The sequence below is a fragment of the Microcaecilia unicolor genome, chromosome 1 (genome assembly GCF_901765095.1).
Source record: "Microcaecilia unicolor chromosome 1, aMicUni1.1, whole genome shotgun sequence".
In the NCBI taxonomy this organism is placed as follows: domain Eukaryota; kingdom Metazoa; phylum Chordata; class Amphibia; order Gymnophiona; family Siphonopidae; genus Microcaecilia; species Microcaecilia unicolor.
This window is the reverse complement of record NC_044031.1, coordinates 560,011,609-560,024,602: the sequence shown is the minus strand read 5'-3', so window position 1 is coordinate 560,024,602 and position 12,994 is coordinate 560,011,609.

The following is a 12,994-nucleotide window of genomic DNA, read 5'->3' as shown; positions in this document are numbered from 1 at the left end:
CCATGTGTGAAGGGAAGGCTACCATCTGTTGGGACAGAACGAACAGACAAATGAAGAAATGTTTACAGAGATTAGGAAAGCTGGCAAATTGGGCAATGCTGTAATAATGGGTGATTTCAATTACTCCAATATTGACTGGATTAATGTTACATCAGGGAGTGCCTGGGAAATAACATTTCTATATGTAATAAGTGACTGCTTCTTGGAGCAACTGGTCCAGGAGCCGATGAGACGGGGAACAATTTTGGATCTGGTCCTTTGTAGAATGCAGGGTATAGTGTGCGAGGTGTCGGTGTTGGGTCCTCTGGGAAACAGTGATCATAACATGATCAAGTTTGAGCTACTATTTGGGATGAACCCGGAAAGGAAATTTACTGTAGCTGCATTTAATTTTCGAAAGGGTGACTGTAACAAAATGAGGAAAATGGTTAAAAAGAAACTAAAAGGATCAACTGCTAAGGTTAGGACACTAAATCAGGCATGGACATTATTCAAAAATAGTATCTTGGAAGTCCAGTCTAGATGCATTCCATATATTTGCAAAGGTGGAAAGATACGACATCCAGCGTGGTTAAAAGGTGAAGTAAAAGTGGTTAAAAGATGAGGTAAAAGAGGCTATTACAGCCAAAAGTTTTCAGGAATACCACTATGAATATGCGTGAGAGTTACATACAATGGATCTGAATAAACTTTATTATTAATGGGGTCCTTTTACTAAGCTGCAGGAGAAAGGGCCCTGCACTGGTGGCAGAGGCTGTTTGTCCCATGTGCCAAGGCCCTTTTTCCTGCAGCCCCCTCTCCCCCCCCCCCCAAAATGGCCACACACTGAGATAACTCTTACCGCATGGCCATGCACCAGGGAGTCCTTACTGCCACCCAATGAGGTGGCGATAGGGGCTCCGGCGCTAACCCATCAGTTATAGCAGTGTAGTCCAGGGAAGGAAGATTAGGAGCCCCAGCAGATGCGGCTGAAGTCACTGTATTCAAGTTGTGACCTGGCTGAGATATCACAAGGACTACACAACCAGGACTTTGATTATACTCTTGTTGTTAATCACCTCTGCTATAACGTCAGAGATACAACAGACCCCTGAGGCAGGCCTTTGGGCCGAAACACGGCCATGTCGGGTCGTCTTTTACCTATTCCCAATAAAGACTACTTTATATCCTCCTTGGAGTTACCTCACTGTTTTATTTGTCAGCTCATGGTCACGTGATGTTTGTTCCTCCCTTTTTGTTTGCTTTGGAATGCTATTCCACACATAAGCATTAATATTCTGTGCATTTCTCAACAGTCCAGTACTTTATTCTGTTCCAGCATACCTCCCCCTCATTCCTGTCTTTTTTTTTTTTTTGACTCATCTCCTTCAAGGAAGCCAGAAAAAAAGTTGTGTGTCCTGTATGCTCACAGTAAAGAGAAGAAACAGGCATGGAATCCTCATTAATGCTGACCGCTGGAGAACACCTAACCTTTTACTCCTCCTCAGACTTTGTGTTAAAGCCTCAGTGTTAGGAAGCCCTGTGCTGAGCCTTTGAGTCTTCTTCACATGTCTCTGCATCTGCCTTTAATAATTTATGGGACTGAAATGTGCTGCACACTGGTGTCGGTCCGAGTCTTTGCATACATCTCATTTGTAAGTCTTGTTTTAAAATGGAGCCTATGTTTTATTACCAATTAACCATTCAAAAATTAATGCCCTTCAAAACCTTCTGGTAGTTACTGAAGACGCACCTGTTCGAAGAGACTTACAAAAAGAATCCTCCTTAATTACTTGATTCCAATCTATACCTGAACCAACTAATACTGATCCCTTCTAATCTGATTATTTTAATCATATTATCATTATTGATCATTATATCTTAACCTGCTCTTACTTTTTTGTTATGTATATCATTCTATTGACCCTATTTATCTGATTTCTTACACAATATGTAACATTATGCCGAACCTCTTTCTCTGTTAATGATGATGCCTTTGCAACATAATGTAAGCCACATTGAGCCTGCAAATAGGTGGAAAAATGTGGGGTACAAATGCAGCAAATAAATAAATAAATCCTTCAAAGAATGGAAAATGGATCCAAATGAAGAAAATAAGAAGCAACATAAGCACTGGCAAGTCAGATGCAAAGCATTATAAAGAAGGCTAAAAGAGAATATGACGAGAAACATTTTCAGGTATACCAGAAGCAGAAAGCCTGCGAAGGAATCCGTGGGACCGTTAAATCACGAAGGAGCAAAAGAGACGCTCAGGGAGGACACTGCCATAGTGGAGAAACTGAATGAATTCTTTGCTTCTGTCTTTACTGAAGAAGATGTAAGAGATCTGCCTGTACTGGAAATGGTTTTCAAGGGGATGATGCAGAGGAACTGAAAGAATCTTCTCGGTGAACCTGAAAGATGTACTGAGCCAAATTGACACATTGAAGAGTAGTAAATCACCTGGACCAGATGGCATACGTCCGTGGGTACTCAAAGAACGCAAGCATGAAATTGCTGATCTGCTGTTAGTAGTATGTAACCTGTCATTAAAATCATCCCTATTACTTGAAGATTGGAGGGTAGCCAATGTGACGCTGATTTTTCAAAAGTTGTTCTAGGGGTGATCTGGGAAGTTACAGACTGATAAGCCTGACATCGGTGCCGGGCAAAATAGTGGAAAACACATAGACAAACATGGTTTAATGGGACAGAATCAGCACTGGTTCAGCCGAAGGAAGTCTTGCCTCACCAATTTGCTTCATTTCTTTGAAGCAGGGGCGTATCTGAACTTCAACGGTAGGCGGGGCCAGAGCCGAGGTGAGGGGGCACATTTTAGCCCCCCCCCGGCGCCACTGAGCCCCCCCCCCCGCTGAAGATGGCGACGACACCACCACCACCTCCAACTACTTTAACCCCCCCTCTTGCCGAAGACGACGACGACCACACCACCACCCACCCGCCCAACGACGACCAACGACGACACCACCACCTGGCTCCAACTACTTTGAACCCCCCCTCCCGCCATCACTCCGCCGTCACGCCTCACCTCCCTTTGCTGGCGGGGGACCCCAACCCCCGCCAGCCGAAGTCTCCTTCCTTCCTTCGTTTGGGTTTGGTTTCTGACGTCCTGCTCGTTGTACGTGCGTGCAGGACGTCAGAAACCAAACCCAAATGAAGGAAGGAAGGAGACTTCGGCTGGCGGGGGTTGGGGTCCCCCGCCAGCAAAGGGAGGTGAGGCACGACGGAGGAGTGACGGCGGGTGGAGGGGGGGTTGAGAGGGTCGTCGGTAGGGGGGTCCAGGTGCAAATCTACGGGGGCCAGGCCCCTGTGGCTCCATAGCAGATACGCCCCTGCTTTGAAGGCGTGAATAAACATGTGAATTAAGATGAGCTGGTTGATGTAGTGTATCTAGATTTTCATAAAGCTTTTGATAAAGTTCCTTATGCGAGACTTCTGAGAAAATTGAAGAGTCGTGGGATAGAAGGCAAGGTTCTGGTGTGGATTAGGAATTGGTTATTGGACAGAAAACAGAGGGTAGGGTTATAAGGTAATTTCTCTCAATAGAGGAGGGTGAACAGTGGAGTTTCTCAGAAATCTGTATTGGGATGCTATTTAACATATTTATAAATGATATGAAAATCGAAACGAATAGTGAGATGATCATATTTGCAGATGACACAAAGCTATTTAAGGTTGTTAAAACATGTGTGGACTGTGAAATACTGCAAGAAGACCTTAGGAAACTGGAAGACTGAGCATCCAAATGGCAGATGAAATTTAACATGGGCAAACGCAAGGTGATGCACATTGGGAAAAATAATTCGAATTATAGTTACCTGATGCTAGGGTCCACCTTAGGGGTCAGCACTCAAGAAAAAGATCTGGGTATCATTGTAGATAATACGCTGAAATCTTCTGCACAGTGTGCGGTGGCAGCTAAAAAAACAAACAGGATGCTAGAAATTATTAGGAAAGGGATGGAATAAGACCAAAAATACTATAATGCTTTTGTATCACTCCATGGTGCAACCGCACCTTGAGTATTATGTTCATTTCTGGCCATCGTGTCTCAAAAAAGATATAGCAAAATTAGAAACAGGTTCAAAGAAAAGTGACCAAAATGATAAAGGGGATGGAAACTCCTCTTATATGAGGAAAGGCCAAAGAGGTTTGGGCTCTTCAGCTTGGAAAAGAGACGGATGAGGGGAGATATGATTGAGGTCTACAAAATCCTGAGTGATGTAGAACAAGTAGAAGTACATCGATGTTTTACTCTTTCCAAAGTACAAAGACTAGGGGACACTTGAGGAAGTTACATGCAAATACTTTTAAAACAAATAGGAGGAAATATTTTTTCACTCAATGAATATTAAGCGCTGGAATTCTTTGCTGTAGGATGTGGTAATAGAGGTTATTGTATCTGGATTTAAAAAAGGTTTGGACAAGTTCCTTGAGGAAAAGTTCATAGTTTGTTATTGAGATGGACTTGAGGGAGGCAACTGTTTGCCCTGGGATTGGTAGAATGGAATGTTTCTACTAATTGGGTTTCTGCCAGGTACTTGTGATCTGGATTGGCCACTGTTTGGAAAACAGGATACTGGGCTAGATGGACCACTACTCTGACCCTGTATGGCTACTCTTATGTTAGATTGTTCAAAGTATCTACTACGGAGACTACACACTTTACAAAATGCTTCTATTTGATCTGTTCCCTGAACAAATTTGACAGAGTGACACCATGGTATATTCAACTACACTGGCTTACTATAGAAGTCAGAATTTATTATAAATTGTATGGTTAAACATTTAAAATTATTCAGGGAATTGCACTGCCTTATATGTATAGACTAAGTAATACCTTGAACTATTCTGAAAGATATGAGATGCACAATCATCTAAATTAGCATTTATAACATGTAAGGGTATGAAGTATAGAAGAACTTTTTCTTTGTCATTTTATTGTCAGGCAGCAAAAAGTGAAATACATACCTATATCTATAAAACAATTAGCAAATTATGATGTTTTCAAGAAATGTTTTAAGACAATGTTATTTAGAAAATATGTAATCTCTGCTTAATGGAGTTGCAGATCAGTTATGCTTACGTAGGATTATTCTATTATTGCTTAAGTTTGATGTGCTCTTTTGTATGTTCCCAGAATCGTGTTCCTCGTCTCTTTATATGGAATCTGCCTTGAACTTAATGGTATAGGTGAAATATAAGAAATGGGAAATTTAATTTAAAAATTTAATCTAAGGCACTGGGAGAAGAGTGTACAGTAGAACCAATGTTGGCAGAAACAACCTAAGCACTAGAGAAGGAGCAAAGCAGCACCATGTCTAGCAAGAGCAACCTAAAGTGAGGGGCAAAGCATCGCTGATGTAGGCAAGAAAACCCCAAATCCTCTGAGTATAAGTGGCTGAGAGGGGGATATGATCGAGGTCTACAAAACCCTGAGTAGTGTAGAATGGGTAAATTGAATCAATTTTTCAATCTTTCAAAAAGTACAAACACCAGGGGGAAACTCAATGAAATTATGTGGAACTACTTTTAAAACAAATAGGAGGAAATATTTTTTCACTCAAAGAATAGTTAAGCTCTGGTACTCATTGCCAGAGGATGTGGTAACAGTGGTTAGTGTTTCTGGGTTTAAAAATGTTTAGACAAGTTCCTGGAGGAAAAGTTCATAGTTTGTTATTGAGATGAACTTGAGGGAGGCAACTGTTTGCCCTGGGATTGGTAGAATGGAATGTTTCTACTAATTGAGTTTCTGCCAGGTACTTGTGACTTAGATTGGCCACAAGTACCTTCTCCTCCTCTTCATCCTATAACCCTCTCTCTCAACCAACCAACCCAGGCCTCCTTCTCCTCTTTTCCTGATATCACCGAAGAGGAAACCGCCCATCTCCTCTCGTCCTCGAAATGCACCACCTGTTCCTCAGACCCCATCCCCACCAACTTACTTAACACCATCTCTCCTACTATCACCCCCCCCATCTGTCATATCCTCAACCTCTCTCTCTCCACTGCAACTGTCCCGAACACCTTCAAGCATGCTGTAGTCACACCACTCCTCAAAACACCATCACTTGACCCTACCTGTCCCTCCAACTACTGCCCCATTTCCCTCCTACCCTTCCTCTCCAAGATACTTGAGCGCGCCGTTCACAGCCGCTGCCTTGATTTTCTCTCCTCTCATGCCATCCTCGATCCGCTTCAGTCTGGCTTTCGCCCCCTACACTCGACAGAAACGGCACTATCTAAAGTCTGCAATGACCTGTTCCTCGCCAAATCCAAAGGTCACTACTCCATTCTCATCCTCCTCGACCTATCCGCCGCTTTTGACACTGTCAATCACAACTTACTTCTTGCCACACTGTCCTCTTTTGGGTTCCAGGGCTCTGTCCTCTCCTGGTTCTCCTCTTATCTCTCCCATCGTACCTTCAGAGTACATTCTCATGGTTCCTCCTCCACCCCTATCCCGCTCTCTGTTGGAGTTCCTCAGGGATCTGTCCTTGGACCCCTTCTTTTTTCAATCTACACCTCTTCCCTGGGCTCCCTGATCTCATCTCATGGTTTCCAATATCATCTTTATGCTGACGACACCCAGCTTTATCTCTCCACACCAGACATCACTGCGGAAACCCAGGCCAAAGTATCGACCTGCTTATCCGACATTGCTGCCTGGATGTCCAACCGCCACCTGAAACTGAACATGGCCAAGACCGAACTTATTGTCTTCCCACCCAAGCCCACTTCTCCTCTCCCTTCACTCTCAATCTCAGTTGATAACACCCTCATCATCCCCGTCTCATCTGCCCGCAACCTCGGTGTCATCTTCGACTCCTCCCTCTCCTTCTCTGCGCATATCCAGCAGATAGCCAAGACCTGTCGCTTCTTCCTCTATAACATTAGCAAAATTTGCCCCTTCCTCTCTGAGCACACCACCCGAACTCTCATCCAATCTCTCTCATTACCTCTCGCCTTGACTACTGCACCCTACTGCTCACTGGCCTCCCACTTAGCCATCTATCCCCCCTTCAGTCCATTCAGAACTCTGCTGCACGTCTTATCTTCTGCCTTGACCGATATACTCATATCACCCCTCTCCTCAAGTCACTTCACTGGCTTCCGATCAGATACTGCATACAGTTCAAGCTTCTCCTACTAACCTACAAATGCACTCAATCTGCAGCCCCTCCTTACCTCTCTACCCTCATCTCCCCTTACTTTCCTACCCTCCGCTCTCAAGACAAATCCCTCCTTTCAGTACCCTTCTCCACCACTGCCAACTCGAGGCTCCGCCCTTTCTGCCTCGCCTCACCCCATGCTTGGAACAAACTCCCTGAGCCCATACGCCAAGCCCCCTCCCTGCTCATCTTCAAATCATTGCTCAAAGCCCACCTCTTCAATGTCGCCTTCGGCACCTAACCACTACACCTCTACTCAGGAAATCTAGACTGCCCCAACATTTCGTCCTTTAGATTGTAAGCTCCTTTGAGCAGGGACCGTCCTTCTTTGTTAATTTGTACAGCGCTGCATAACCCTAGTAGCGCTCTAGAAATGTTTAGTAGTAGAAATGGAACTTTGGCCTGACCCAGTATGGTATTCTTATATTCTTATGACCAAATATGAATTAATAACTGGAATGAAGACACTAAGGACATCATCTACTGTAGCAGTATTTAACTTTTGAAAGGGCAGCTATGATAAAATGAGGAACATGGTAAAAAAAAAACGCTAGATGGAATAGCCACAAAGGTTAGGACTTTAATTTAGGCATGAAAGTTCTTTAAAAATACCATCTTGGAAGCCTAGACCAGATGTATTCCACGTACTAATAAAGGTAGAAAGAAAAGCAAATGACAACCAGCATGGATAAAAGGTGACCTTAAAGAGGCTGTTAGAGCCCAAAGAACATCTTTAAACACAATGGAAGAAGGATCTGAATGAAGAAAACAAGAAGCAGGATAAACACTGGGGAGATATAATAGAGACATTTTAAATACTTATGCGGCATAAATGCACAGGAGCTGAGTCGAAATGGAATGAGGGAACATAAGATGAAGGTGAAACGGGATAGACTCAGGAGTAACCTGAGGAAATACTTCTTAACGTAAATGGTGGCAAATTCATGGAACAGCTTCCTGATGGAAGTGATGGAGACAAGAACAGTGAATTCAAGAAAGCTTGGGACAAGTACATAGAATCTCTAAGGGAGTGATAGGGAGAATAAATGGTATGGATGGGCAGTCTGGATAGGCCATATGGTCTTTATCTGCCTACATTTTTCTAGGTTTCTAAGTTAGATGCAAACCATTGATAAAGCAGGTGTGAGGAATTCTATAGGACGCTGCCTCTTCCTCTTAAGGTTACTCCCTCGCTATGTCAGAACAACCTTAAAACTCAGTCCCATCCAAAAGGGAAGTGACATGGGAGGGGTGGAGCCAGGAGGGCAGGGTCCAGGACGTATAAAAGCTGAGGGCACAGCTAGGTTAAGGAAGCCTAGAGCGAAGCAGTGACGTGATTGCATATGCCTCCACCACATATCTGTGAACTGCAACACCGACAGTCTGGTAGGCCCAAGTTTGACTTGGAACCTTGCAAACTTGGACCAGGCCGCATATAGGCCAGCCTAGGTGAACTGTTAATAATTGTACTGGTAACTCTAAGAAGCCAGATCAAAACCCAGTAGTATATTTAACATATTTATAAATGACCTAGAGATGGGAGTAACTAGTAAGGTAATTAAATTTACTGACGACACAAAGTTATTCAAAGTCGTTAAATCGCGGGAGGATTGTGAAAAATTACAAGAGGACCTTACAAGACTGGGAGTCTAAATGGCAGATGACGTTTAATGTGAGCAAGTGCAAAGTGATGCATGTGGGAAAGAGGAACCCAAATTATAGCTATGTCATGCAATGTTCCACGTTAGGAGTCACGGACCAAGAAAGGGATCTAGGTGTCGTCGTTGATGATACATTGAAACCTTCTGCTCAGAGTGCTGCTGCAGCTAAGAAAGCAAATAGAATGTTAAGTATTATTAGGAAAGGAATGGAAAACAAAAATGAGGACATTATAATGCCTTTGTATCACTCCATGGTGCGACCGCACCTTGAATATTGTGTTTAATTCTGTTTGCCGCATCTCAGAAAAGATATAGTGGAATTAAAAAAGGTGCAGAGAAGGGTGATAAAAATGATAAAGGGGATCGGACGACTTCCCTATGAGGAAAGGCTAAAAGCGGCTTGGGCTCTTCAGCTTGGAGAAAAGGCGGCTGAGGGGAGATATGATAGAGGTCTATAAAATAATGAGTGGAGTGGAATGGGTAGACGTGAAGCATCTGTTTACGCTTTCCAAAAATACTAGGACTAGGGGGCATGCAATGAAGCTACAAAGTAGTAAATTTAAAACGAATTGGAGAAAATTTTTCTTCACTCAATGTGTAATTAAATTCTGGAATTCGTTGCCGGTAAATGTGGTTAGCTTAGCAGAGTTTTAAAAAGGTTTGGACGGCTTTCTAAAGGAAAAGTCCATAGACCATTATTAAATTGGACTTGGGGAAAATACAGTATTTACGGGATAAGCAGTATAAAATGTTTTGTACTTTTTTGGGATCTTGCTAGGTATTTGTGACCTGGATTGGCCACTGTTGGAAACAGGATGGTGGGCTTGATGGACCTTTGGTCTGTCCCAGTATGGCAATACTTAAGTATACTGCTTTGCTAAGTGACAGGAGTACACACAGTGGCCCTAGAGGAGCAGACTACAAAAGAACACTCATATTTAAGGACTAGTTTTTATATTTACTTTTCTTCCATCACCTGTGAATTGAATAGGATCCCTAACTGAAACCTGAAATAAACATTTTTTTGTTCACCTTAACCTTCTGTGTGGATCTGGTTTATCCTAGCTCCAGGGCCCACCCTCATTCATGTTACCGCATAAAGTTAAACGAGAATGTGAAGATAAACTTGCCATAGAGGAAAAACTCATAATAATAAGTTTTGCAGGTGTATCAGAAGCAGAAAGCCTGCAAGGTAATCAGTGTATCCATTAGATTATCAAGGAGTAAAAAGGGTACTCAGGGAGGTCAATGCCATAGCATAGATATTGAGGGGCCCTTTTACAGAGTGGTAGTAAGCCCAATTCAGGCTTACCGCTTGGTCTTCCAGCACTACCGCCGGCCCCACGCAGCCGCCGGCGGTAGCCCTACCCTGAGCACACTCCATTTCTGGGGGAAAAAGAAAATCCCTGGAAATGGCTTGTGCGGCGGTAACCCAGCACTAATCGGGCATCACCACACGCTGCCCAGTTACCGCCGGGTTAGTGCAGGAACCCTTATCGCCACCTCAGTGGGTGATAGTAAGGGCTCCCCGCTGCTTGGCCATGCGGTAAGAGTTCTCTTAGCACATGGCCATTTGTGTCTTGGGGCTTTTATACCTGCTGCAGTAAGAAGGGCCCTGGTGCGCCAGAAAAATGGCCCCTGCTGCTAGTGCAGGGCCCTTTTTCCTGCAGCTCGGTAAAAGGACCCCTGAATGAATTCTTTGCTTTGGTCTTTACCAAAGTGGATGTAAGATATCTATCTACCTGTGCCACAAATGGTTTTCATGGGTGACAATATGGAGGAACTGAAACAAATCCAAGTGAACCTTGCCAAATCAACAAGTTAAAGAGTAGTACATTTTCTGGACTGGAGAGTATACACCCCAGGGTACTGAAAGAACTCAAACATTAAATTACTGATCTGTAATCCATCATTAAAATTGTCTATGGTATCTGAAGATTGGAGGGTGGCCAATAACACCAGTTTTTAAAAAAGGTTCCTGGAGTGGTCTGGGAAATTACAGACCGGTAAGGCTGATGTCAGTGCCGAGCAAAATCATTTTGAATGATTTAATGGAACAGAATCAACATGGATTCAGCCAAGGGAAATCTTGCCTCACCAATTTGCTTAATTTCTTTGAGTGCATGAATAAATATGTGGATAAAAGTGAGAGGTTGGTGTAGTGTATCTAGATTTTCAGAAAGCTTTAGACAAAGTCCCTCATGAGAGACTCCTGAAAAAAAAAAATCTATGGGATTGGAGGCAATGTGGGTTAGGAACTGGTTAAAAGATAGAAAACAGAGGGTAGGGTTAAATGGCCATTTCTGTCAGTGGAGGAAAGTGAATAGCGGAGTGCCCCAGGGATTCTACTACTACTACTAGGATCCTTACTGAGACTCAATGCTAACATATTTATAAATGATCTTGAAATGGGAACTGCAAGTGAGGTGATTAAATCTGCAGATGATATACATTCAAAGTTGTTAAATCGCATGCAGATTGTGAGAAAATGCAAAAGGACCTTAGGTGATTGGGAGACTATCAGGCTCATTTTCGAAAGAGAAGGACGCCCATCTTTTGACACAAATCGGAAGACGGGCGTCCTTCTCACAGGGTCACCCAAATCGGTATAATAGAAAGCTGATTTTGGGCATTCCCAACTGCTTTCCATCGCAGGGATGACCAAAGTTCACAGGGGCGTGTCGGAGGCGTAGCGAAGGCGGGACTTGGGCTTGCCTAACACATGGATGTCCTCGACCCATAATGAAAAAAAAAGGGTGTTCCTGATGAGCACTTGGACGACATTACCTGGTCCTGTTTTTCTTACAACCAAGGCACAAAAAGGCGCCTGACATGACCAGATGACCACCGGAGAGAATCGGGGATCACCTCCCCTTACTCCCCCAGTGGTCACTAACCCCCTCCCACCCTCAAAAAATATCTTTTAAAATATTTTGTGCCAGCTGCTATTTTCAAATGTCATACTCAGGTCCATCACAGCAGTATGCATGTCTCTGGAGCAGTTTTAGTGGGTGCAGTACACTTCAGGCAGGCGGACCCAGGCCCATCCCCCCCCCCCCCACCTGTTACACTTGTGGTGGTAAATGTGAGCCCTCCAAAACCCACCAGAAACCCACTGTACCCACATCTAGATGCCCCCCTTCACCCGTAAGAGCTATAGTAGTGGTGTACAGTTGTGGGTAGTGGGTTTGAGGGGGGGTTTGAGGGGGCTCAGCAGACAAGGTAAGGGAGCTATGTACCTGGGAGCAATTTCTGAAGTCCACTGCAGTGCCCCCTAGGGTGCCTGGTTGGTGTCCTGGCATGTCAGGGGGACCAGTGCACTACAAATGCTGGCTCCTCCCATGACCACGGGGCTTGCATTTGGTCATTTCTGAAATGGGCGTCCTTGGTTTCCATTATCGCCGAAAATCAGAAACGACCAAGTCTAGGGACAACCATCTCTAAGGACGACCTAAATTTCAAGATTTGGGCAACCCCGACCATATTATCGAAACGAAAGATGGACGTCCATCTTGTTTCGATAATACGGGTTTCCCCGCCCCTCCACTGGGACGTTTTGCGAGGACGTCCTCAGCAAAACCTGGCCGTCCCTTTCGATTATGCCCCTCTATGCATCCAAATGTCATATGAAATTTAATGTGGACAAATGCAAAGTGATGCACATTGGGAAGAATAATTCAGATCACAGTTACTGTCATGTCCCCTACCTCAACGCAAGTGGCGTCCTCGGGCTGCGCGGGGTCCCATCGACACGCACACTTGACTGGCATAGCCCTGAGCCATGTGTGTGTAGTTCTTCTCTGGCTGCAGGCTCCTTGATTGCTTTGCTTCCATGCACCTGAATCTGCTCTCTCTCTGCCTGGCTTCCCTTGCTTCTCTCCTATTTGTCTTCTGGTTCCTCCTTCCCCTGCTCTTATCCTATGGCTGTGCTCCTTCTCCCTGCTGGTCCCTGCTGATGTCAGACACCAGCACTTTATCAGCTGAGCTCTTCCTGGACTCCATGCTTTGGCTTCTACTTTTATAGGTGTTACTTGTTCAATAGTGTGCTTCTTCTCTACTTTGTCCCTCGTTGCTGACTTTGCCTGTACCTGGATTACTCTCTTGACCTGCTGCCTGCCTACTGACTTTGCCTGTACCTGAATTACTCTCTTGACCTGCTGT